At 47.5% G+C, this 22,997-nt stretch overlaps 1 protein-coding gene across 3 annotated transcripts in view; it reads left to right on the forward strand.

Annotated features, from left to right (window-relative positions):
- The window catches only part of PAK1 (p21 (RAC1) activated kinase 1), a 77,890-nt gene that overhangs the window by 12,937 nt on the left and 41,956 nt on the right, over positions 1–22,997 (forward strand). Inside the window, exon 1 of one of the 3 annotated variants that reach the window (XM_086739724.1) lies at positions 16,711–16,789. The exons of 1 other annotated variant lie outside the window; for it this stretch is intronic. The gene's annotated coding sequence lies outside the window, so the exon portion shown is untranslated. Of the gene's footprint in view, positions 1–16,710; positions 16,806–22,997 lie in introns of those variants that run through there. One more of the 3 variants, XM_086739726.1, reaches the window with a different exon arrangement.

Raw genomic sequence — 22,997 nt, forward strand, 5'->3', positions numbered from 1 at the left:
CGGCCTTCCCAATCAGGAGAAGCCCGGACAGAAACTCCGCGTTACGTCCCAACAGCTCCTGTCCCAAATGTGCGTTGTTAGTGCTTGAATCTCCACCCTGGGTTAAAGCGGAGCTGGCTACCACGGTGACGCGGTTTAATCTCGCTGATCTCTTTGCGGTATCCGAAACCAGCAGCAGGAAGGAAAGGCAGGGTGGCAGCCGTGCCAGGGCACGGGTCGGCGTGAGGGGGAGAGCAGGGAAACTGTCTCGGGACTGCCCTTCTGAGGTGTTAGGGCTTCGCTTTTTCTATCCATGAGGACATAAATATTATATCCGTTAGGATGTAATTCATTAGGATTAGGGTATCTTGGGGAACACTTGATGACCAAGGTGTAAAAAGGTTCCTTGGAGTTGATAAAGCCATAGCAGAGAATATCCGGTCTTAACTGCTGGAGATACTGGGGACATTCCTGCACCAGATGGACTTTTTGTAGCCAGTAGATCAGAAAAACTAATTTGAGGTAAATACAAAAGGAAAAATTAGACCAGATAGATGTTAATAAGTCACCAGGGCTGGATGGCGTTCAACCAAGAGTCCTGAGGAACTTGACTGTGGAACTGCAGAGCTGCTGGCCAAGCTGTGTCATTTATCACCGCAGACGGCTGCTGTGCCAGAGGACTGGGGAGTTGCCAGTGTAATTCCCATCTATAAAAAGGGCTCGAGAGGGGATCCTGGGAACAGCACACCAGAGAGTCACGCTGCCAGGAATGTTCTCTGAATACGTAGGTGAATGTTAACTGTTGGGGAAAAGTCAGTATGGCTTCTGAAAATGAAAATCCTACTGCCCTGCCCCGTGAAGTTCTGTGGGGTGTCAGTAAGAAAGGGTTAAAGTGCGTCCAATATACCTGGGTTTTCACAAACTCCTGTCAAGATCTTAAGCTCCTGCAAGTTTGGAGGAAAGGCTATGTTATAGTTTGAAAAGTCACCATCCTCGTTAGGACAAAGATGAAGGGTGTCATTTTGCTTTGGTAGAAATGCTTGATGCGCCTGCATTTTATGTACGATGGGCAATTCTGGTCTCCACATCTCCAGAAGGACACAGCGATGTTGCAGAGAGGCAGCTAAAAGGGTCAAAGAGAGAAGCTGCCTTCCCAGGAGAAGCTGGGATCCTTCCTTCTGGGAAGGAGGAGAGGGACGCGGGTGAGGTTTCAATGGTTAAGTCAGCAGGTAAAGCTGAGTGTGAAACATCCAGCGGCTCCCGTGCTGCTACAACCAGGGAACTTTTGATAAAACAAGTTGGTCTTTGATTTTTAAAACAGATGAAAGAGCATACCAGTGCAGCGAGAAGAATTGGTGCGTGTGGCCTCGGAACAGGTAGAATTTGGGGCCAGGCTCTGCAGCTCTCAGCCTTGCAGGGCGAATCCCACCTGCGTTGCCTTTGCAAGAGAGTCTGCGTGACCCTTCCTTTCCCCAGGGCTCTCTTCTGCAGCTTTTCTTAGGAAGTGATTATCCAGGTGGCTGGCAAGCCTTCGGCACTCCCTTGTGTGTGCACTGAGATATTTATTATTTTTTTTTCTTTTTTAATTATAAGTGACTTATCCCTCACAGAATTTTTTTTTTTAATTTTTTTATGCTGCCTTCAGCAGGGTGTGCATGTGAACTTTGTTTTAATTAAGGATGAGGAATCTGTTTTACATAACTATATCCCAGCTTCTCGTGAGAGAGTGAAAACAACCCTGAAGGACCGATGAAGAGGCCGGCGAGACCGGCTACCTCGCCGACTGGAGACCTGATTCTGATCTCTCTTAGCTTCCCTCTACCTGTGGGACATGCTCTGAGCTGGCTGACAGCCATGCAAAGGGCCTGCCTCCTCATAGCTCTATTTTGGGCCACTGACCTGTGATTTTGGGCAAATGCAGAGGTTGTCACAGCTCTACCTGAGGTTGCCCCCGTTGTAGGAACAGCCAAGTGGGATGTGAATCTGCTCCTAAGCCCTTTCAGCCATGGCTTGATGCTTGCTTAGATGACTTCTACCACAATCCCCGGTGCCAGGTTATTACATTACAAGACTCCGTTCACCCATCTCCTTGGAACAGGAACGCTCGTTGCCATCAAACTGTGGTCCAGCAGGCAGCTGAGTTGCTTTGGATTTAATAGGTCAAGGTGGTTCTCGGAGTCTTTGAGAACAAAACCAAATTGCACTTGGAAGTGACAAATGAACCTTTCAGAGGTGATTGCGTATTTCTTGTTTTTGTTTTTTTTTAAATGCTGTCAACTAAAATTTGGTTTCAGTTGTAAAGCCTGAAAGAGATGGTGAGCAGAGAAGTGAAATGTTTCTGCACCATTAAGGAGGGAAAATCCAGGGTGTGTGCATGGTCGTTTGTTTGTTTTTTCTTTTAAGAAGAAAGAAGCGATAAATGTGTTAATTGTTGCAGTACTGGAAGCGGGGCATGTAAATAAAAGAGGATCTCTTTCACTGTGTACAAAAAGAAATATGGAAAACAAACCGCAAACTCTGTAAAGATGCTAATGAATTTTATGAGTCAAACCTGGCGTGTTGTTAGCGTCTGCTGCTTGTTTACAGCGGCCGAGTCGAGCATCCCTTTCGGAAAGTCTTGCGTGCTGGTCATAGTTTTACTGGCCTGTTATCAAAATCACGGCGTGGTGTTGAAGAAGCTCAGCTATTGATAGACTGCACGGTTGTGACCTTGAGGTGTCCTGCTGAACCCGGCAACTATTTTTTTGTGAAGCCAGAACGCTGAAGAGGTGAGGCGTGTCTGTTTATTCCATCCAGTGATACAAAGGGCCGATAGCTTTCCGTTTTGCTGTGTTAATCCAGGCTCAAACGCTGATGCCACTGAGTGAGGTCCGTGCTGCTTTTGTTGTACTTTTTATTCTCTGCCCCAGGAGCTGTCTCTGGAGAGTGCCTAGAAATGTGAGTTCTCTTGTCAAAATAAGTAGGGTTTTAATGCTCAACTTTTAATGTTTTATTGAAGTGGCAATTCCATCTAAGTGTTTAGGACTTAAAATTGATGGGAAGTAGCTGGTGGTGCTGGGGCTTTACAGTTGTACGCAGCTGATGAGCCTCTGCCATCAGTCTCCTGTGAAATGAGGGGAAAAAAAACACTTTGGAGGAGCAGATGAACAAGGAGGTGGGGCAAAGACAAGCCAGTTGGAGTAGATGTTCTTCAGCTGCTCAGCAGAGCAGTATAAACCATTCCACAGAAAGGAATCTGATGGTCATGTCACAGCTTGGATGTGCTTTGCTGTGAGTCGGTAAGTTGGAGCGTGTGCTTCTGGTGGAAGTCAACAGAGATGCAGCCTGGTGTCAGATCAGAGAAGCAGGGAAGAAGGTTGGTGTCAGCCTTGTAAATCTGAGAGGACATGCCGAGGGCTTTAAGCACTTCAGAGTGCAGAAGCTGTAGAGAAATTCCTGACAGTGAGATGATTTTATGAGACAGAGGCCTGAAATGAAAATCCCATCCCTGGCATTGATGCTCAGAACAAGAACACCATAAGCTTTGCCAGGAGTGGTCATCTAAATCTCTGCTTCATGCCGCTTGTGCCCTACAGGGAGTAGGGTCAAGTGTTGCAATCACAGTTTGAACCAGGAACAAACCTGTGAGGCTCATTCAGGAGGAAAGCGCTGCCAGCTCCCGCTCTGCTCTTTGCGCTGTTTCCATTCTGAGTGCGGTACCAGACCCGGCAGCTCCTGCCTGGCACCCACCCCAGCCGCCAGATCCGGATCTCTGCCTTGCTCTGGAGTCGTTTGCAAAATTAGCAGGGGGTGGAAGTGGAAAACCTAGAACCAGAGCAGGACAGGAGCCTGGAGATGTTTCTCCTCTGCTGTAAACTTGTGTGGCCTTTCCCAGCTCCTGTGAACTGTCTCCTCGTTTTATATGTGGGCAGCGGAGCTGTAGTACGCTTTCAGATATTCTGTGTACCTGGCAGATGTTGTCCCATCACCCACATCAGCAACATTTTGACACTGAGTAGTGTTTTCTGGAGGGATGATTTTCTGTACATTGCTTAAAATGTAGAAAAAGATCCTGAAATTTTATGAGCCTCTCGTGTAGGCAGAGAGTTGGCCGAGCAGGTGAGGAAGAAGTATTCTCCTGTTCTGCAGAAACTCTTGCTCATTTTCTCTTCCAAAACTATTTCAGGGTATTGCTTTATTCCAAGCATTTGTTAATTCATTGTGCAGTGAAACGGCAGACGGTTGGTTGTTTTTGAAAGCTGCACAGATCAGAAGATGATTGAATGTGTAAGCCGTAAGCAAAGAAAAGAAGAACATCCTAAGGATGTCCATATGAAGTGTGATGCTTTCTGGACCGCTCCACAGTGATGGAGGAGGTGAGATTTTGCCCGCGCAGATCTCCTAACCCTCAGTCCTTTGAGTTTTGCTTTATTTGCTTTGGCTTCAGGGACAGCCAATGTCTAATGCTGAGGCACTCGGTACTTTGCCGAGTGTCCCCGAAAGACTTGGAAACTTAGCCAAGCTTTTTGGGCTTGAAGGAGAAGAGTTTGAATTGCAACTGGGTGCCTCTGGTTCAGGGAGGCTGTAATGACGGCGACCTTTTGAAACCTTGCTCAAGCTGGTTTTGTTGCACTCGGGCAGGAATGTTCCGTCCTTTGTTCCACCTCCTAAAACGCAAAACTTTTTTGTGTAGGCTGCTTGCAGCTTTTATAGCTTATATATATGGGGCAGGGGAAGAAGCAGGCGTAGTCTGTTAGATGTCTTCAAGCTGCCGAGAAGTCCTTCTGAATTCATGTAAGGGGGTTTTAAGATCCCAGCTGAATTTTTGCAAATCACCTTTGTCTTGATTAGCAACAGAAATGAGCCCTCAAATGTGAATCGCTTCCAACTTCTGTGCGCGTGAGCGAGCGGGACAACTCTTTGCTGAGACAGACTTGTGTAGTAGAGTTCCATGTTTAATTCTGGACTCTTTCTTCCCCTGGAAGGAAGCGTCCAACATCTCAGTACCATTACTGAAACGTCATTGTTTTTCAAACGGAATAAAAACATGCATTTGGTAGTTACAGATAAGGTAAAGATTTGCACTGCCTTGTGAAACCATTGGAAGTGCTCTTCTCGACACCTGTATGCATTTCACGGAATCAAACTGGGATGAGGATGGAAGGGACCTCCAGAGATGCTTTCTCTTTGGATGTCCCCCGGCGTATAGAGGTGCCTGGGGTTGTTCCTTCCCAGGTGCAGGACTTTGCTCTTCTCCTTGTTGAACTTCATGAGGTTCCTGCTGGCCCATTTCTCCAGCCTGTCAAGGTCCTTCTGGTGTATCAGCAAGACCCTCTGGCCTGTCAGCCGCTCCTCCCAGTTTGGTGTCATCGATAAACTGGTGGACCCCCTTGGGATACACCGCTAGTGACTGGCCTCCGAATAGGCTTCATGACACTGATCACCACCCTCTGGGCCCGACTGTTCAGCTGGTTTTCAGTTCACCTCACTGTTTATCCAGCCTGTACATCAGTGGCTTCTCTATGAGGATTTTATGGGAGGCAGTGTCAAAGGCCTTTCTGAAGTCTGGGTAGATGATAGCCACTGCTCTCCCCTACTCTACCCGGCCAGTTGCTTCAATGTAGAAGTTTATGAAGTTGGTCAAACATGGCTTCCCCTTGGTGAAACCATGCTGACTGCTACTGATGATTTTCTTGTCCTTAATGTTCCTGGCAGCGGTTTCCAGAATTAGCTGCTCCATCACCTTCCCAGTGATCGAGGTGAGGCTGAGCAGCCTGTAGTTCCCTGAGTCATCCTTCTTGAAGATTAGGAGTGACATTTGCTTTCTTCCAGTCCAAGGGCACATCTCCCAATCACCACGATCAAAAATTATGAAGACTGGCCTTGCAATTACATTTACTGACTTGCTCAGTAGTCGTGAGTGCATCCCACCAGGGTCCGTGGACTTATTTTGAGTCCCCATATGTGGATGTGAACAGAAGCTTCTGGAGAAGGACTAACACCTTGAGAACTTGACCTTGACAGGTAGGAGAGGTGGGCCCATGCCAACCTCATGAAGTTCAACCAGGCCAAGTGCAAGGTCCTGCATGTGGATTGGGGCAATCCCAAGCACAAATCCAGGCTGGGCGGAGAATGAATGGAGAGCAGCCCTGAGGAGAAGGACTTGGGAGTGATGGTGGATGAGAAGCTCAACATGAGCAGGCAATGTGCACTTGCAGCCCAGAAAGCCAACAGCACCCTGGGCTGCATCCCCAGCAGCGTGGGTAGCAGGTCAAGGGAGGTGATTCTGCCCCTCTGCTCCGCTCTGGCGAGACCCCCCTGCAGCGCTGCGTCCAGCTCTGGAGCCCCCAGCATCAGAAGGACGTGGAGCTGCTGGAGAGGGTCCAGAAGAGGCCACGCAGATGCTGAGAGGGCTGGAGCAGCTCTGCTGTGAGGCCAGGCTGAGAGAGCTGGGGCTGTTCAGCCTGGAGAAGAGGAGGCTCCGGGGAGACCTGAGAGCGACCTTCCAGTGCCTAAAGGGGGCTGCAGGAAAGGTGGGGAGAGACTCTTCAGCAGGGCCTGCTGTGATAGGATGAGGGGTAATGGGTTAATGGTCTCAAAATAGAGGGAGGTAGATTCAGATCAGACATAAGGAAAAAATTTTTCACCATGAGGGTGGTGGAACACTGGCCCAGGTTGCCCAGAGAGGTGGTGGATGCCCCATCCCTGGAAACGTTCAAGGCCAGGTTGACTGGGGCTCTGAGCAACCTGATCTGGTTGGAGATGTCCCTGTTCCTTGCAGGGGGTTTGCACTAATGACCTTTAAAGGTCCCTTCCAACCCAAACCATTCCATGATTCTGTAACTGAGCCCATTCCTCCTCAGTCCTCCATTCATCGCTTCTCTTCCTTCCTCCTTTGCCTGCTGACCTCAGCACTTGGTTGCTGCCAGAGGCATGACACTTGCATGACGAGCCTACTGTGGATTTGGCTTTAGATTCAAAGCCAACAGGTAATGTGGCTTTAAAGCCAGGACACCTCTTTTGCAAAGGTTCTCCTGCTGTGCGGAGCTTCTCCTGAGGTGCTGGTGCCACGCACGTACACAACTTGGTTACGCCTGCCTGAGGATGCGAGTGCCGCGAGGACCGACCGTGCGACCAGCTCAGACTGCCAGTACTCAGGCTGTTTGCTTTGGAAATTACAGTTTCAGTCGCTGCTGATAACCCAGCTGATCGTTACATTACACATTTCGTGTTCTTTTTTTAGTTCTTTCCTTAATTACTTATGTAAATAATTTCAGAAGACGTAGCATTAATGTTGGAGGAGCTGGCGTATCCAAGGCGGTGAGGCTTGCAGCAGGTGCTGTAAGTAATCACTCTTCTAAATTAAGCGACGCTTTCCGAGGCAGTAGGTTAATTTCTGGGTAAGCAGCCTGCATACAGATTCTTAGAAGCAGCTGGATGGTGACCCAGCAAGTGACTCAGGACTTTGTGTGGCTTTAATCACGTGAATTGTCTCGCTGAAGCCTTTCGTTTTTAGAGGAAACTGGGGCTGCTATCAAGCTTTTGCTGAAGCAGAGCTGTCGCCTTGAAATCTCTGTCACCTGGCTCTGTGCTTCTTTTTGTAGATCGGTCTGCGCTGCCATGGGTGGTGTGTTTGGAGCGTGGGCAGGCATCTCGTGCTGCCCGGAGCTTGGGGTGTGTACATGAATGACCTTTGAAGGTCCCTTCCAACCCTAACCATTCTATGATTCTATGAGTGGTCAATGTTTATGGCAAAGTCTGTGGTGCTGCAGGTTTCTGTAACGAATACAGGAGCATGCGAAATAGCTTTTGAGAACTTTGTGCCATTTCCTTCTCTACATTCGTGTGCGTGAGTGGATTTCTGCAAAAATAAGATGCTGAGAGGGCTGGAGCAGCTCTGCTGTGAGGCCAGGCTGAGAGAGCTGGGGCTGTTCAGCCTGGAGAAGAGGAGGCTCCGGGGAGACCTGAGAGCGGCTCCCAGTGCCCAAAAGGGGACTGCAGGAAAGGTGGGGAGAGACTCTTCAGCAGGGCCTGTTGTGGTAGGGGTCATGGTTTTAAAATAGAAGGAGGGAGATTCAGATTGGATATTAGGAAAAAATTTTTCACAATAAGGGTTGTGGAACAGTGTCCCAGGTTGCCCAGAGAGGTGGTGGATGCTCCATCCCTGGAAACGTTCAAGGCCAGGTTGGCCGGGGCTCTGAGCAGCCTGATGTGGTTGGAGATGTCCCTGCTCCTTGCAGGGGGGTTGGACTGGATGGGCTTTGAAGGTTCCTTCCCACCCAAACCATTCTATGATTTCTGCTCTGTTCCTCTTTGCATGAGATTCCTTTTAAGTACAAATTCCCCCTTTCCCCTTACTTTTTGGACAACGTGTTTTAAAGGAGAGCTTGAGTTCATAAGAACTGCACCTTCCTACTCTACACGTAAGACAAAGTACTCCACAATCATGCTCTGGGTAGCGACAGAAATAAACATTTCACCAGTGTCCTCAGAGCCCTGCAGAGTCTATGAAGATCATTTCGTTATTGAGTCACAAAAACCACTGACTCCATCAGCCTCATGGGGCTTGGAGTGGTTTCTCAAGAGCAAGCCACACTTCTGTGGGTGACCTCCTAGCCTTGAACAAGAACACTGTTGGCCAGAGCTATGACAATGCAAAAGCAACAGGCTAACGATAGCATCACTTGAGCAGAATCTGTCCCACAGGACAACAGTTACTGCTTACAGATCCCAAGAGAACTCCATTAGAGAAATTAGAGGAAATACAGAACCATAGAATGGTTTGGGTTGGAAGGGACCTTCAAAGGCCATCCAGTCCAACCCCCCCCCCGCAAGGAGCAGGGACATCTCCAACCACATCAGGTTGCTCAGAGCCCCAGCCAACCTGGCCTTGAATGTTTCCAGGGATGGGGCATCCACCACCTTCTATATGGTGCCCTTCTTCCAGAGATTCAAGAAAGGAAAGAACTTCAGAGAACTGAAGGAAAAAAAAAAAAAAAAAAGGATTTTTGGTGCCTCCATGTGACTACAGACTGGGACTCATCTCTCCCCTGCTTGGTGCCTCCTGCGTCGGTGGCTGCTCAACCTAGTAATCAAGCTGGTGCTTGGAATCAGATCTATTTAGCAGGTGTATGAAGCTGCTTTTTGCACTCCTTAGCTTTTTTTTTTTTTTTTTTTTGCTGTGGACTATCATTTTCAGAAGGAAATGCTCTTAGGCTTGAAGCTCGGTGTTGGGATACAACCCTTTCATGTTTAAAAAAACAATAATCCAGATGACAGACTTGTGAAGGTTGAGCTCAGTTCTTGTGAACAGTGTCACAGAATGACACGGCTCTTGTAATTGGTTTAGGGGTCTGTAATCTCTTTAAATAAACCTCTTTTATCTTCTTGCTTTGTAGATTAAAACTTTACTGGTTTGTTTGCTCTGAAGTCTTGAAGAGGCACAGTTCAGATGCTAGGGCAGAGTCTAACAAACCAGATAGTGAGTTCTACTAAACCAGATTGTTACACTATAAGGAAAAATATTCTTTCAGTCTTTGTAGAGGTGGCTACTTGGATTTAAACGAACACCTTGAACAAATCAAGAGTGTTCTGGTTTTGTTAGTGAGGGGGGGCCTAAGGTGGTAGCTTCTGTAGGAAACTGCTAGAAGTCGCTCCCTTTTGTTCAGTGGACTCGGCCGGGCCTAGGGTGGACCCGCTGCTGGCCAAGGCCAAGCCAATTGGTAGCAGAATGTCCCGTGATAACGCCTCTGCGATAACGTATTTAAGTAGGGGAAAACAGGAAAAAGAGAGGAGAAGATGTGAAGCAGCTGAGCGGGGGCAGAGAGGGGGAGGCGCGAGCCTCATGGGCCTTGCAGGCCTCACCCTCTGGCCTCCCGCCGGGCAGCCGACTGGGCCCAACTCGGCCCGGCCTGGCTGCAAGAAGTGGAGAGGAGATGAGAAGTGAATAAGATGTAAAAAGGATCCTGAGAGGCGTCTGCCAGCCTGTTGTGAGGAACGGCTGCAGACGCCAAGGTCAGTGAAGAAGAAGGGGGAGGAGTAACGCGGCTCCTGGCCAAGATTCCTCTGCAACTCGTGGTGAAGACCATGGTGGAGCAGGTTGTCCCCCTGCAGCCCATGGAGGTCCACGGAGGGGCAGAGATCCCCCTGCAGCCCATGGAGGACCCCACGCCGGAGCAGGTGGAGGCCTGAAGGAGGCTGTGGCCCGTGGAGGGCCTGCTGGGGCAGCCGTTCTGGAGGGACTGCACCCATGGAAGAGATGACCCACGCCGGAGCAGTTTCACGAAGGACTGTGGCCCGTGGGAGGGACCCCACGCTGGAGCAGAGGAGGAGTGTGAGGAGTTCTTCCCCCGACGATGATACAGCGGCGTAAAACAACGCGTGATGAACTGACCGCGACCCCCATTCCCTTCCCCCCCACCCCGTGCCGCTCGGGAGGGGAAGGTAGTAGAGATAATGTTAAGCCTGGGAAGAGGAAGGGGTGGGGGGAGGTTATCTTGTTCCCTGTCTCATTCTCCTGCTAATTTTAGAAATAAATGAATAGTTTTCCCCAAGTCGAGTCTGTTTTGCCCGTGACGGTAACTTTAAGGATTTCTCCCCGTCCTTATCTCAAACCTTGAGCTGTTTTTCTTATATCATCTCCTCCTATTCTCTTGGAGGGTGGGGGGAGCGAGAGACAGACTGCGTAGTCTGGTCCTGATCAGGGCTGAACTACGACAAAGTAGGAGTTGATTCCCTGCTCATGTCTGTTGGGTAGTGGCAGGTTCTAACCCTACATTCAGGAAGCCTTGTTTGGTGGAGAAGGTGCTGTCCACCAGCTTGAAAAGCCTGGTTGAGTTCCCCGCTCTGGGATGTAAACAAGATGGGTAAGCGACTTGTTTTTTCCATAGCTCAGCTTCTTCACTCTGAAACCTGAAATCTTATGCGGGGGCTGTGAGAAAAAGTCCTCTTTAAGTGACGTTCCAATGCTGTGGGAACGGGGACCAAAAGATCTTTTAAAAGAAACGAGAAGGAAATTGTACTCTGCTGAACGCTGGCTCCCCACTCTACGGATCTTCTGACAATGGATGCCTCGCGGGTTTAACAGATGGTCCGAGTGCGTACTGATGCGCTTGGATGGTCCCAGCGTATTCTCTGTGATGCTGCGAGATGCCTGCAAGGCTTGGAGACGGAGAGTTGCACCGGGCAAGAGCTGGGCAGACGGTGGTTTGGTGGTGGCAGCATAGAAACAGGGTAACCTTGCACGTGTTTTTCTGGGCAGCCTTTTCAAAAGGGGTCAGAATTTGACCTCTCTTAAATATTGTGGAGTTGGAGGCAGGGAAATAATGTTTCCCAGATGATTCAGCTCTGCGGAAGCTGCAAGAGTTGAAAGCATCAGGTAATGCAATGACCAGATACTCTGCGAATGTCTTGCAGGCCGGCTTTCTGAATGGACTTCTGGAAGAGAAAGCAGAGGGCCAAATGTCCTCTGCTCCAAATTTGTGGATTTTAGGAGGGAGAAGGTAATTTAAGAGTACTGCTTTGCATCTTTCTCACTGACTATCTTAAACTCAGTCTATCCAAATCTTTTTTTCCCAGGCTGCATGAAGAATTTTTAATGCTTTCTGTTGTAAAAAGCAGAACTTGAAGGAGGAGGAATCCTGTCCCTTACCAAAGAGCTGAATGCTCCATTAGGGGACTTGGGACGTTAATAACAACAAAATATTACTCCTCCAATCTGTCCTCTGAAATAAAACGCGTCAAGCAAATTGCTGTAACGTTAGACTGAAACTTGGCAATTGTGTTTGTGTGGCAATTTGATTCTGTTCTCCTAAAATACCCCTGGAGACCATCCAACTGTGGCTCAGCTCCCATCCCAAGAGAACCCTGCTGATGCCCTGAGCGCTCTCACGTAGGTGTGAAGCAGCAGGCTCTGACGGCGTGCTCCGCGGACTTGTTAGAAAGCCTCAAAATCTGGTTTGCTCTCCATCTGGGAAAGGGGAACTGATACCATCCCAATTTTAACTCTGGAAGAGGAAGGGGAAATAAAAAGCTGCAGAGAACAATTTTTTTTTTTTCTAGGCTGTGGCGCCAGCTGGGTGTCTTGTTCTGGCTTGTCAGCCTGCCTTCTCATTTGGGGCTCTTTCTGAGTGACCGACAACTGCATTCCCTCTGTGAAAATAAAACTATTTCGGTGTAGCCCGTGAACCCCAGTCCTCCACGACTGTCCTCGCTCACGGTTGCTGCAATGAGTGCCTTACTGACCAAGATAAATGCACAATCTCCTCTCTTTGCCCTTTCACAGTCATTGTTTGAAAAGCTTGCCGCTGCTTTTCCTTAAAAATGACTTTTGAAGTGAAGGATCTCTTTGGTTTTATTGAGTATAGAGCGCGTGTGGTGATGACAGGACAATTGCTGTGTTAGCTGAGATGCTGCAGTCTTGCTGGAGGACGAAACCCTGCTCCAAGCAGGAGCAGTTCGACTTCTCCTGGGGCCAGAGAAAAGGAATTTCCCAGGTTTTCCGCTCGGCGGTGGCAGTGGTATCGGCGTGGTTGCCATTTGTTACGCCGTAAGTAATGGTTTAATGGACTTGCACACAATAAATTGCTGTTTCGTGTTGGCGTGTGGTTTTCAATAGTGTGTCAGAGAATTACTTACGCCTTTTAATTTACATCATTCAAGAAGGCAATATTTTGAAAATGTGATTACGATAGCAAGGGTTTGTGAAGTGGAGGGCAGACATGCTTTTGCTTGCTCCAAAGATTTCCTGGCTAGAGAATGTGAGTCATAAACATGACAACGGTAAGATTTTCTTTTTTTTTTTTCTTTGAGTCAGGCTTCTTTCCTTCTCCTGCATTTGGATTATCTTAAAAAATGACTAGTTTCAGGGTAAAATGCAAGCATACCAACTAATCTGTGGAAGAATTCTTGTCTCTTGTTAACTAAGCGCTGCTTTTAAATTGGAATGGCGCGTGTGCAGAGTTTGACTCTTGCTCCAAAACGAGCCATGTTTCAGTCCCCGAAAGAGCCACAGTCCCTTGGCTGTTTTTTAAACTTTTTTTTTTTTTTGTGTTGATTGCGGTTTTTTCTAATGGTTGTTGTCAGGGAGCTGCGGTGGCAGCTAAAGAGGCTGTACCAGATCATTACATATTGACTCCCAGTTGCTGCATTGATTATTTACGGGGATCTGACTCGAACCGTAGGTGTTGATCCTGTCTTGTGCAAGCCCCTGCTGCCTCCGGGGACCCAAATAAAGGATCCCGTTCAGAATTAGATGCCGCAGACCCTATGCTGTTGTCGGTGAAAGTGGTGACTTCACTTTGGGCAGGATCCAGGCCCCCCATTCAGAGCAGTGACACGGTACGAAGTCCTCTGCTCGTGGAATTACATGAACTGGATGCCGCTTCATGGAATCATAGAATGGTTTGGGTTGGAAGGGACCTTCAAAGCCCACCCAGTCCAACCCCCCCACAAGGAGCAGGGACATCTCCAACCAGATCAGGTTGCTCAGAGCCCCGGCCAACCTGGCCTTGAATGTTTCCAGGGATGGGGCATCCACCACCTCTCTGGGCAACCTGGGCCAGTGCTCTACAACCCTCATTGTAAAATTTTTTTGTCCTAATATCCAATCTGAATCTACCTCCCTCTATTTTGAAACCATGACCCCTCGTCCTGTCCCAGCAGGCCCTGCTGAAGAGTCTCTCCCCACCTTTCCTGCAGCCCCCTTTGGGCACTGGGAGCCGCTCTCAGCTCTCCCCGGAGCCTCCTCTTCTCCAGGCTGAACAGCCCCAGCTCTCTCAGCCTGGCCTCACGGCAGAGGTGCTTGGCTCTCTGCAGGCTACAGGTCAGGCACTGGTTAAACAGGGTTAAACAGGGCTGATAGCCATATTTCTCTCAGGGGAAACGTTCAACTATGGCGTATAGTTAACTAAGCAAATATTGACCAGATAAGCATGGAACAGGAATGGGAAGGGCCATCAACCAGTAGCAGACTGGTTTCCTGAGCATCCATGCTGTTAGATCTGGGCGCAAAGACACCACGTGGGCATCAGTTGGCTCTTGGACCTTGACGCTTCCTGGCTCTAAACCCATCCACCTTGTCCCAGGTTGCGCTGGGGTTGGCAGCAGTTGTTCTAGGGCTGTCCTGGTGGTATCTGTGGGAGAAGATGTCAATTTGGGAGGTGGTGCTGGAAAGAGGTTCTAAAAAAGCATCTGTCTCTTGTTGGTGTTACTTATCCAAGGCCAAGTTGAATGGGGCTCTGAGCAACCTGATGTGGTTGGAGATGTCCCTGCTCCTTGCAGGGGGGTTGGACTGGATAGGCTTTGAAGGTCCCTTCCAACGCAAACCATTGTATGATTCTATAATAACAGCAGGGAACCAAACGTGGGGGTTGGTTGCACAAGTTCAGTGATGTCCTGGATGCAACTGCTTTGTGGGTTTTTTTGCTTTGAAGTCCAGTTTGTTTGGCACTGAGTAACTTGTGGAGATGTGTTTTTAGCCACTGGGCTTTTAAAATCAGGGTGCTAAAAACCCTGTTAATGTGGAATTGGGAGAATATGCGCATATGCAGACACGCAATCGTTAATTCAATTGTTACAAAATAACACCCTTGGAAACCTCATCTCTGATATTTTCGGCACGTCCTTCACATTTTGCCAATTTGCAGAAGCTGTCAGGTAGTACTGTGTGGGAAGTGTTACAGGGCATTATGGGATAAATCCTGAAATTCTAATTTGGGCCAAACTCCCACTGTTTTCAGTGGGTGGCTTGCTAGCATGAAGGCCAAGTACCCCTTAGCTATCACAGATGACCTTTCTGTCTTCTTCAAATCAAGGAGGCTGAGAATTTGTGCCTGTACCTTGTACGACAGATCAAACTGCAGGATTTCAGCCCTTAATTTATACTTGGGGTTTGGGAACAAGAAGTTGGATTAATAAAAACATTTCCAGTAACTCTTCTTTAGCTTCTCAGTGATGCTGGAGAAACGCTAGACATCTGGAACCAGAAATCAGCTGGTGATTTAGAGCGGTGAATAAAGAAGATTTGCAGTCTGGACGGGAAACGCCGGTGTGCTGAAAACTCTACTTTTCATAAATGGAGAAAATAGAACCACTTTTATTTAAAAATGAAACCTTTAAATTATTTCCAAATATCAGCACAAATTTACTGAAATGTTCAGATAGTTGAGTTTTATTTTTTTTTTTTAGGAAAATGTTTCTATGGAATTCCTGCAACTTTTGTCAGAATATTGCTTTCCAGTTAGAGGTACTGAATTGCAGAAATTTTACAAGTTAATAGTTTGGAAGTAGGTACCTGAGGTTCCTGACTATTAGCAAATAGTTGAGGTCACATGTTGTTCTGGCTTCTTCTGTCTGTGGAAGAAGGAAACATCTAAGGCCAGGTTGGCCGGGGCTCTGAGCAACCTGATGTGGTTGGAGATGTCCCTGCTCCTGGCAGGGGGGTTGGACTGGATGGGCTTTGAAGGTCCCTTCCAACCCAAACCATTCTATAATTCTATGTTGTGTTTGTGTTGGTAGCACTCAAAAAACCAAAAAATATCCCAACAGCAAAAGAAGAAAAAGGCCCAAACACATTTAAATAACATTGCTGTGCAAACCTTGTCTGGCAGGAAGTCTTCCCAGCTGAAGTAAGAGCTCCTTTCGCTCACCTCAGTGGAGCGCTGTCGTTAAAGTCTACTTGAGCCCATCCTGGTGTCAGCCTTGAACATTGTGCAAGACCAGCCCAAGAACTTCCTCAGCTGCAGCTGAAGCTCTGAAGCCCAGGCTGTATTTTCTTCCTTCCCCGCTTCTCCTTAGCTGGTCTCTGCCTCTTCATACTTCAAGCTTGGGAAGGCTCTTCTGTCTCATCATCTGGATTCCAAGGGGGAGGAAGGGTTTTCCCATCCCTCCATGCCCGCCTTTACCCTCTACCACTGAGTTTCCCATCAGGATTGCATACACAATTCCTTTTTTCTTTTCTTTTTTTTTTTTTTTTTAATGAGAATGTGTTTCTTTTGGTAACTGAACTTGCAGAAGCACCTGGAAGAGATTTTTTTTTTTTTTTCACGCTATGTGCTGTGTAACTACATGAATTGCCTTTCCTTTAAAGACCTGACTGACTGATTGGAGGAGGGCAGAGCAGACAAGAAGTACTCACACTTCTTTTCTCCTCCCTCTTGTGCCTCTAAGATCACAAATGAAGGCTGTGTGAGAACTGGGACAAAAGCTTGCGTTTACCAAGTACCAAGACTGTACTCCATGTGTCAAAGCTAAAAATGAGGGTGTTGTACTGATCCCAACTCCTTCACTGATTTTCTGCTCAACGTTGTCACTTACCACCTCTTTTAATTTTTCTTCATCACTAAACTGAGGCCTTGGATGCTGTTGACTGGAAACACTTGCTTCAGATGAGTGGTTTGAATGGTGTTGCCTATCTTTCTCCTTTAGAGTCTCCTCGCCACTTTTTATAATTGCAGAATTGGTGAGGTTGTGGGAGCCTCTGTGGATGGTCTAGTCCAGCACCCCACTGAAGGTGGTGGCAGCTGGAATAATTTACTCAGGGACATGTCTGGTGGGGTTCTGAGCACCCCCAAGGACAGAAACTCCATGATTTTCTGGGCAACCTCTTCTGTGGTTTGGATCCCCCTCTAGAAAAAAAACAAGTTTTTTGTTTTGTTTTTTTTTTTTGTGGGGGCTTTTTTTTTTTTTTTTGTGGTGTGTTTGGGTTTGGTCCCCCCCGTCCTTCTTACGTTTAAATGGAATTTCCTGTATTTCAGTTTGTGCCTATTGCTTCTTGTCCTGTTGCTGGATACCACCAAGAGGAGCCTGGTTCCGTCTTTTACACCTCCATCAGGTACTTACGCACATTGGTAAGATTCCCTTGGATGTCCTTCTGGAGGCTGAACAGTCCCAGCTCTCTCAGCCTCTCCTTCTATGTCAGGTGCTCCAGTCCCTTTATCATCTTTGTGTGCCTTTGCTGGACTCTCTCATGTCTCTTCTACTGGGGAGGAGAGCTCTTGACCCAGCACTGCAGATGTGTCTTGCCAGCCCTGAGCAGAGGGAAAGGATCCCCTCCCTTGACCTGCTGGCAATGTCCTTCCTAATGCAGCCCAGATGGTGGTGACCTTCTTTACTGCAAAGGCACTTTAGAGGTTCATGGTCAACTCGATGTCCACCAGAACTCACAGGTCTTTCTCTGCACAGCTGCTTTTCTGCTGGTTGGCTCCCAGTCTGTACTGGTGCCTGGGGTTATTCCTCCCAAGCAGCAGGGCTTCGCATTTTCCTTTGTTGAACTTCATGAGGTTGATGTTGGCCTGTTTCTCCAGCCTGTCCATATACCTCTGAGTGGTAGCACACTCATCTGTCAGCCACCCCTCCCAATACTATGTCATCTTCAAGCTTCCTGAAAGTGCACTCTGGGCTGTCACCCATAATCCTTCCTTTATGAGGAATCCAGAGCCCTGGGTGAAGTGTTTAATGAATCAAATCTCTCAACAGTTCTTGAAAGTACACTGCTGTTCGCTGGGGAAAATTGGGCAGAGATGAGGTAGCTTCCCGAGCACTAAGAGAACATGAAAGACTGCGCCTTGTAGTGAAGGACTTCATCGTTATTATTTAAGACTTTAATTCCCTGAATCTCTCGTACTTCCTGCAGTACCAGCTCATGCCCCGTGCTAACACCATCGCAACCTGCCGTAAGTTGGATGAGGCTCTGAGCAACCTGATGTGGTTGGAGATGTCCCTGCTCCTTGCAGGGGGTTTGGACTGGGTGGGCTTTGAAGGTCCCTTCCAACCCTAACCATTCCATGATTCTGTAAGTGTCACTATATGGTGTTGCTTGTTGGCCAAAAGCTGGACCAGGAATGCTTTCTAGGGTAGGAAATCCACGGGCATCAGTTGGAAAGTCCAGTAGAATGAGAGAAAAATCCTACTGTAATTTAGTTGTAAAGTGATTTTTTTTTCCCCTAAGCTGTGCGCCAGAGGAAACGGGGGCATCAACTGAAACTTTCTCAATGTTTTCTCCATGTACCCCTCCCCCAAAACCTACACCCTGGGCACAGTCTAAACCTCTGGGCTAACAGATGGTGTTGAGAGGGGGAAGGAGGGGGAGCAATTTGCATCTAAATAGCTGAAATCAAAAAGGGTCAGGTCACACAGACCAGCCCCACTCACCTGCTGTTTAAATCCCCCTGAGAAACAGGCAAACGTGCGTATTTTTTTAATGTCTAAGTCAGCTGTGCTTACTTTCTGAAGCATCCTGGCCTAGAAAAGCTGCAAGCCCATGCATCTTGCTGGATGGATTGTGTTCTGCCCCCAAAACGATGAACTCTTAGGGATTTGGTTCTTTGAACGCGGTTGACAGCTGTGTGGCTTTTGTTCAGCCCTCCCATCAGAGTGACTGCTGCTGTTGGCCATCGTAATTAGTGTAGAAAAGGTTCAAACCAAGTATTACCTCTTCCATCAGCTTCACGCTCGCATGACTCCGTGAGTCAGTCTTCAGAGGTGCTCTTGTTGCGTCCTGGGCTGCATCCCCAGCAGCGTGGGCAGCAGGGCGAGGGAGGGGATTCTGCCCCTCTGCTCCGCTCTGGGGAGACCCCCCTGCAGCGCTGCCTCCAGCTCTGGAGCCCCCAACAGCAGAAGGACGTGGAGCTGCTGGAGAGGGTCCAGAGGAGGCCACGCAGATGCTGAGAGGGCTGGAGCAGCTCTGCTGTGAGGCCAGGCTGAGAGAGCTGGGGCTGTTCAGCCTGGAGAAGAGGAGGCTCCGGGGAGACCTGAGAGCGGCTCCCAGTGCCCAGAGGGGGCTGCAGGAAAGGTGGGGAGAGACTCTTCAGCAGGGCCTGGTGTGACAGGATGAGGGGTGATGGTTTGAAAATAGAGGTAGTTCTAGATTAGATATTAGGAAAAAAAATTTTACACTAAAGGTGGTGGAACCCTGGCCCAGGTTGCCCAGAGAGGTGGTGGATGCCCCATCCCTGGAAACATTCCAGGCCAGGTTGGCCGGGGCTCTGAGCAACCTGATGTGGTTGGAGATGTCCCTGCTCCTTGCAGGGGGGTTGGACCCTCAGTGTAAATTTTTTTCTTAATATCTAATCTAAATCTACCTCCCTCTACTTTGAAACCATTACCCCTCATGTGTGTACGCACACGCTCTCCATCTGCCCTGTCCTGCTGCCGTCTTCCTTTGCACCCCGCTTCAGCATCACACGCAGGGAACTGGCTCCAGCAGCTGTGCTGGCTTGCGCTGCGATGGATCAAATGCTTTTGATGCAGCAGGGCCCCACAGAGCGTGTGAGAGCAAATCCAGAAATGAGAGGTGATTTTTGAAATATTTCTTTTTTTTTTTTAATTGAAATCATGTAAGTTGTGCAGCTGTAGAAGAGGCGCGTGTTACTTTTTGACGAAGGAGGCGATGGGTGCAAATAGGAGGAAACGAGAGGTGCTCTTTGAGGCGATGTTTGCAGGTAGTGGAGTGAAGAATGGGAAAACTGTATTTATTGTATGCTTATTTTATTTTATTGACTTTCTTTTCCTTTCTTTTTTTTAAGTGGCTTAGCAAGTGCCTGACTGACATTGGAAGATTTATTTCTCTATCTTCCTGAGAAACTGGGAGAGGAACTTGTACAGAAAGGACCATTCTGGTAGTTTACAGTGTTTTTTCAATCCCTTTCTGGGTGAGGAACTGAAAGATTAAAGAAAAAAAAAAAGTGCTAGATTGGAACCACGCCTAAAGCAATCCTTGGGATAACAGGATTATCTGACTGATTTTTAATTAAAATAGAATTCTAACCAGATTGTTTTGAGTATACATTCGACTCTGGTTTGTTGTTATTGGTCTAATTGCCTCCTCAATTAGAGATACCGGTATTATAATTCACCCTGTCCCTCTGAGGATGCTGACACTGAGAGAGTGTGAAATGCTGGGTAAATTGTATGCAGGCGTGCAAGATAGAAAATGGTCTTTGAAGACATTAGCCAAAACTTGGGTCTTCTCTTTACCTGCGGTGTCTTGACAGAGAGAATGATGAATTGGTGTTTTTTGATATTTATTTATTTCTCTGTCCTGACAGGTCTTTTAAAAGTTTAGAAATGTAGTCTGAGAAAAATGCCAATAATCTCTGCCTTGGGGGAAGGAGCAGTTAATGAATCTCCAAGGAAATACCCAGATGCTCTGTAGGGGAGAGAAGGTTAGGAGCCAGCGGAGCAGGGGCTGGAGACGGTACATCATCTCAAATCTTAAGGTAGAAGCTGTCTGCTGATAACTTATTAAAATGACAGCCTTGTGGGCTGATCTGCTCAGGGCTGCTTGTTGAGAGCCCATTTCAAGGAGTCAAAATTTGGGATTTGACCACTTCTCTTTGAGAGATCTCTGTTCACCTTTGTCAGAAACGAAGCATTAGGTTTTTGCAGATTTTTAATTGTATTAGGGATTTAAACTCTCAGGGGAAGTTTCACCTATGGGTATGTAAATGAAAACCATGTTAGAAGTTTAAAGAATATACATTAGGCTCAAATCCAACTTATTTTTAAAGCTAAAAGTGACCTAGCACAATGGCAGGCCACAAATTTGGACATCTATTTTACAATATTTTAATAGAGCAACAGAGACTGATAAAACATTGAGGCTTTAGTTAAAGCAGAATATTTAAGCTCCTCAGGTAAAACTAGATATACGTTGAAGAGCATTCAAAGAAAAACAACAGTTATTTCCAGCCTGAAGTGACTTTTCTTAAAAATAAATGCAGCCAAATGTCTGTATCCTGGGAGGCTGTGAATCAGCACCTGCAAATACCAGCAGTATGAGAATAACCGGGAAGGGAGGAAAATTCAGCTCCGGCGTGGGAAAAAAGAGTGGAAGAAGCAACCTCAGGCTTGTGAAGGAGTCAGTTGACTTAAGCCATCAGGTCGTGCTCTGTTCTGAGTGGATTTGCAGGATTCCCTTTCCCACAGCCAGCGTATTTCACTTCACCGCGTCGCTCTGCGAGGAGCGTAAGATCAGGAAAAGGGGAGTCAGTGCGGTCGTGCCGCGATGAGCGTACGAATCTGAGCTTCGGGAAGGAGGGAGGCAGCGCTTACGTGAGGCAGGGTGTAAATGCCAGAAAGTGGATGGGGCAAAATTGGTTTGGGAAGTGCAGTCCCATGCGTCCCTCCTGAGCGTGCTCGGAAACCAACGCTGAGATTTCTTGTGGGCTGTGAAATAGCTCGTTCCAAAACTGACTGCCCTGAGTTTTATAGCAAACAGAGCTGTTACTGTAAAGGTGAGAGGCGAAATGGTAATGTGCTAGGTATGGAATTTAGAATATCTCATTTTACGCTCTCTTGCTTTGGATTTGCTATAGGAGAGAGAGGGAGTGTGAGCAGGTAACCTGGGGTGGATGCTGAGATGAGGATTGGTTTGAGTATCTGAACACAGAGGAAGCTTTAGGGTTATGGCGAGTTAGCGAGAGCGTGCTGGTAGTGAACATCCTTGAATCTTAATTGTTAGAAGTAAGGAGGGATGATCAGAAAACCACATCTTGATCTGCTGCACGCTGTGCTCTCACAGGGAGGCCGATGACCTTAGTGTGAAGTAGCCCTGGGACTTCAGCAAGGTGACTTGCAAGGTGACAGCAGCGATGGGAGGGAATGCTGTACTGAACGAAATGCCTTGACTCATACGGCTTCCCAGAACATCGGTCTTTGGTGGTTGTCTTCATTTTGCAAATCTGGTGAGTTTTGGCTAGCACTTAGAAAAGCTACAACAGTGTCTATAGAGCTTCTCGGCTGCTCAGTAGTGACCGTAAAATGGTTTTTAGCGTTTTAAGTACAGAGGGGAGGTGCAGCCAACCTGACAAAGCAGTCTTGAGAGGAATCAAACATGCGTACTGGTAGTCCATCCATCAGTGAAATCCAAATTCTGCTGAATTTGCGGTTCATATGGTTGCTAATTTTATGATGTAGATGCTTGTCCACTGGGAATTGGCTTGAAAGAAGCAAGTCACTTGCTGCAGATGCTGACAGGGCTGCGCAGAGGAGCTCGATGGGTCTCTGCTGGATCGGGTTTTGTGGCTGCAGCCGATGTTGCTGCTTCGTGAGAGAGACCGATGAGGTTTAAACTGAGGCTTAAATAGGTAGAATTGAAGATCCGTGCAACCTACTTAAAGCTGCTTAGGTAATCATAGCAAGAACACAGGATAAGAAGATCCATGCCCCTGAAAGACTTGCAGAAAGATGTTGAGGAAAACCTTGCCTGCTATTTCTGGTCCTGTTATTAACTCCTACTCCTAATTACATAGTGCCTTAAAACGGGCTTGCTACTCTAATAAGTGATGTTCTTACATTTCCTTTTATTCAATGGAGTAAAAATAGTTCACTTGGCTCATGGGCTTTATTTAACTGAGTGCTAATGCAGAGTTGTGTCGTGATACATTGCAGAAGCAGCAGATCCTTTGTCCCAGTCCTATAGAGCTTTCTTTTCTCTCTGTACATACAGTCTGATTGGGATCAGAGTAAATTATGTGGTAAAAGGCCTGATGGTACCTCCTAAAAGCAAACTGCCGCTCGTTAAATTAAACGATGAGGATTCTTAATGGACTAGCAAATGCTCTGCGGTCCATTTGGTACCAGTAAGGAAGTCTAGGAACACGAGACCTTGCCACAGTACGCTCGCCGTGCTTGCTTCTGTACGTACTGGGATGATGAGCTGGGTACAGCAGAGCATTTTGCTAGATGGGGTATCATCGTAAACACAGAGGCGATGCTCCATCGGCCAAGGAGGCCCTACTGTGAAAGCTCAATTAGGTGGAAACCCTAAGCTACCTCAGGCTTTTTCATTTTGCCTTTTAAATGAACTGCTTTTAGAACGTTACATGTATCATGCTTGAAGGAGTCATCATTGCAAACTTGAAGCTGATTTCTGTGTAGTTCTCAAATTGTTTGTCTTTACTGATGCTAAATTAGCTTTTTCATTCTGGATATTTGACCATGCTTCCCTGTCTCTTAACTCCATTTGTCTGGAAAAAGCTGATGCAGAGCTTGTTCTGTCCTGGGAGAATTATTCATCCTTCATATCTCCCTAGCTTTGA

The sequence above is a fragment of the Chlamydotis macqueenii genome, chromosome 1 (genome assembly GCF_036417535.1).
Source record: "Chlamydotis macqueenii isolate bChlMac1 chromosome 1, bChlMac1.mat, whole genome shotgun sequence".
NCBI classification, from domain to species: domain Eukaryota; kingdom Metazoa; phylum Chordata; class Aves; order Otidiformes; family Otididae; genus Chlamydotis; species Chlamydotis macqueenii.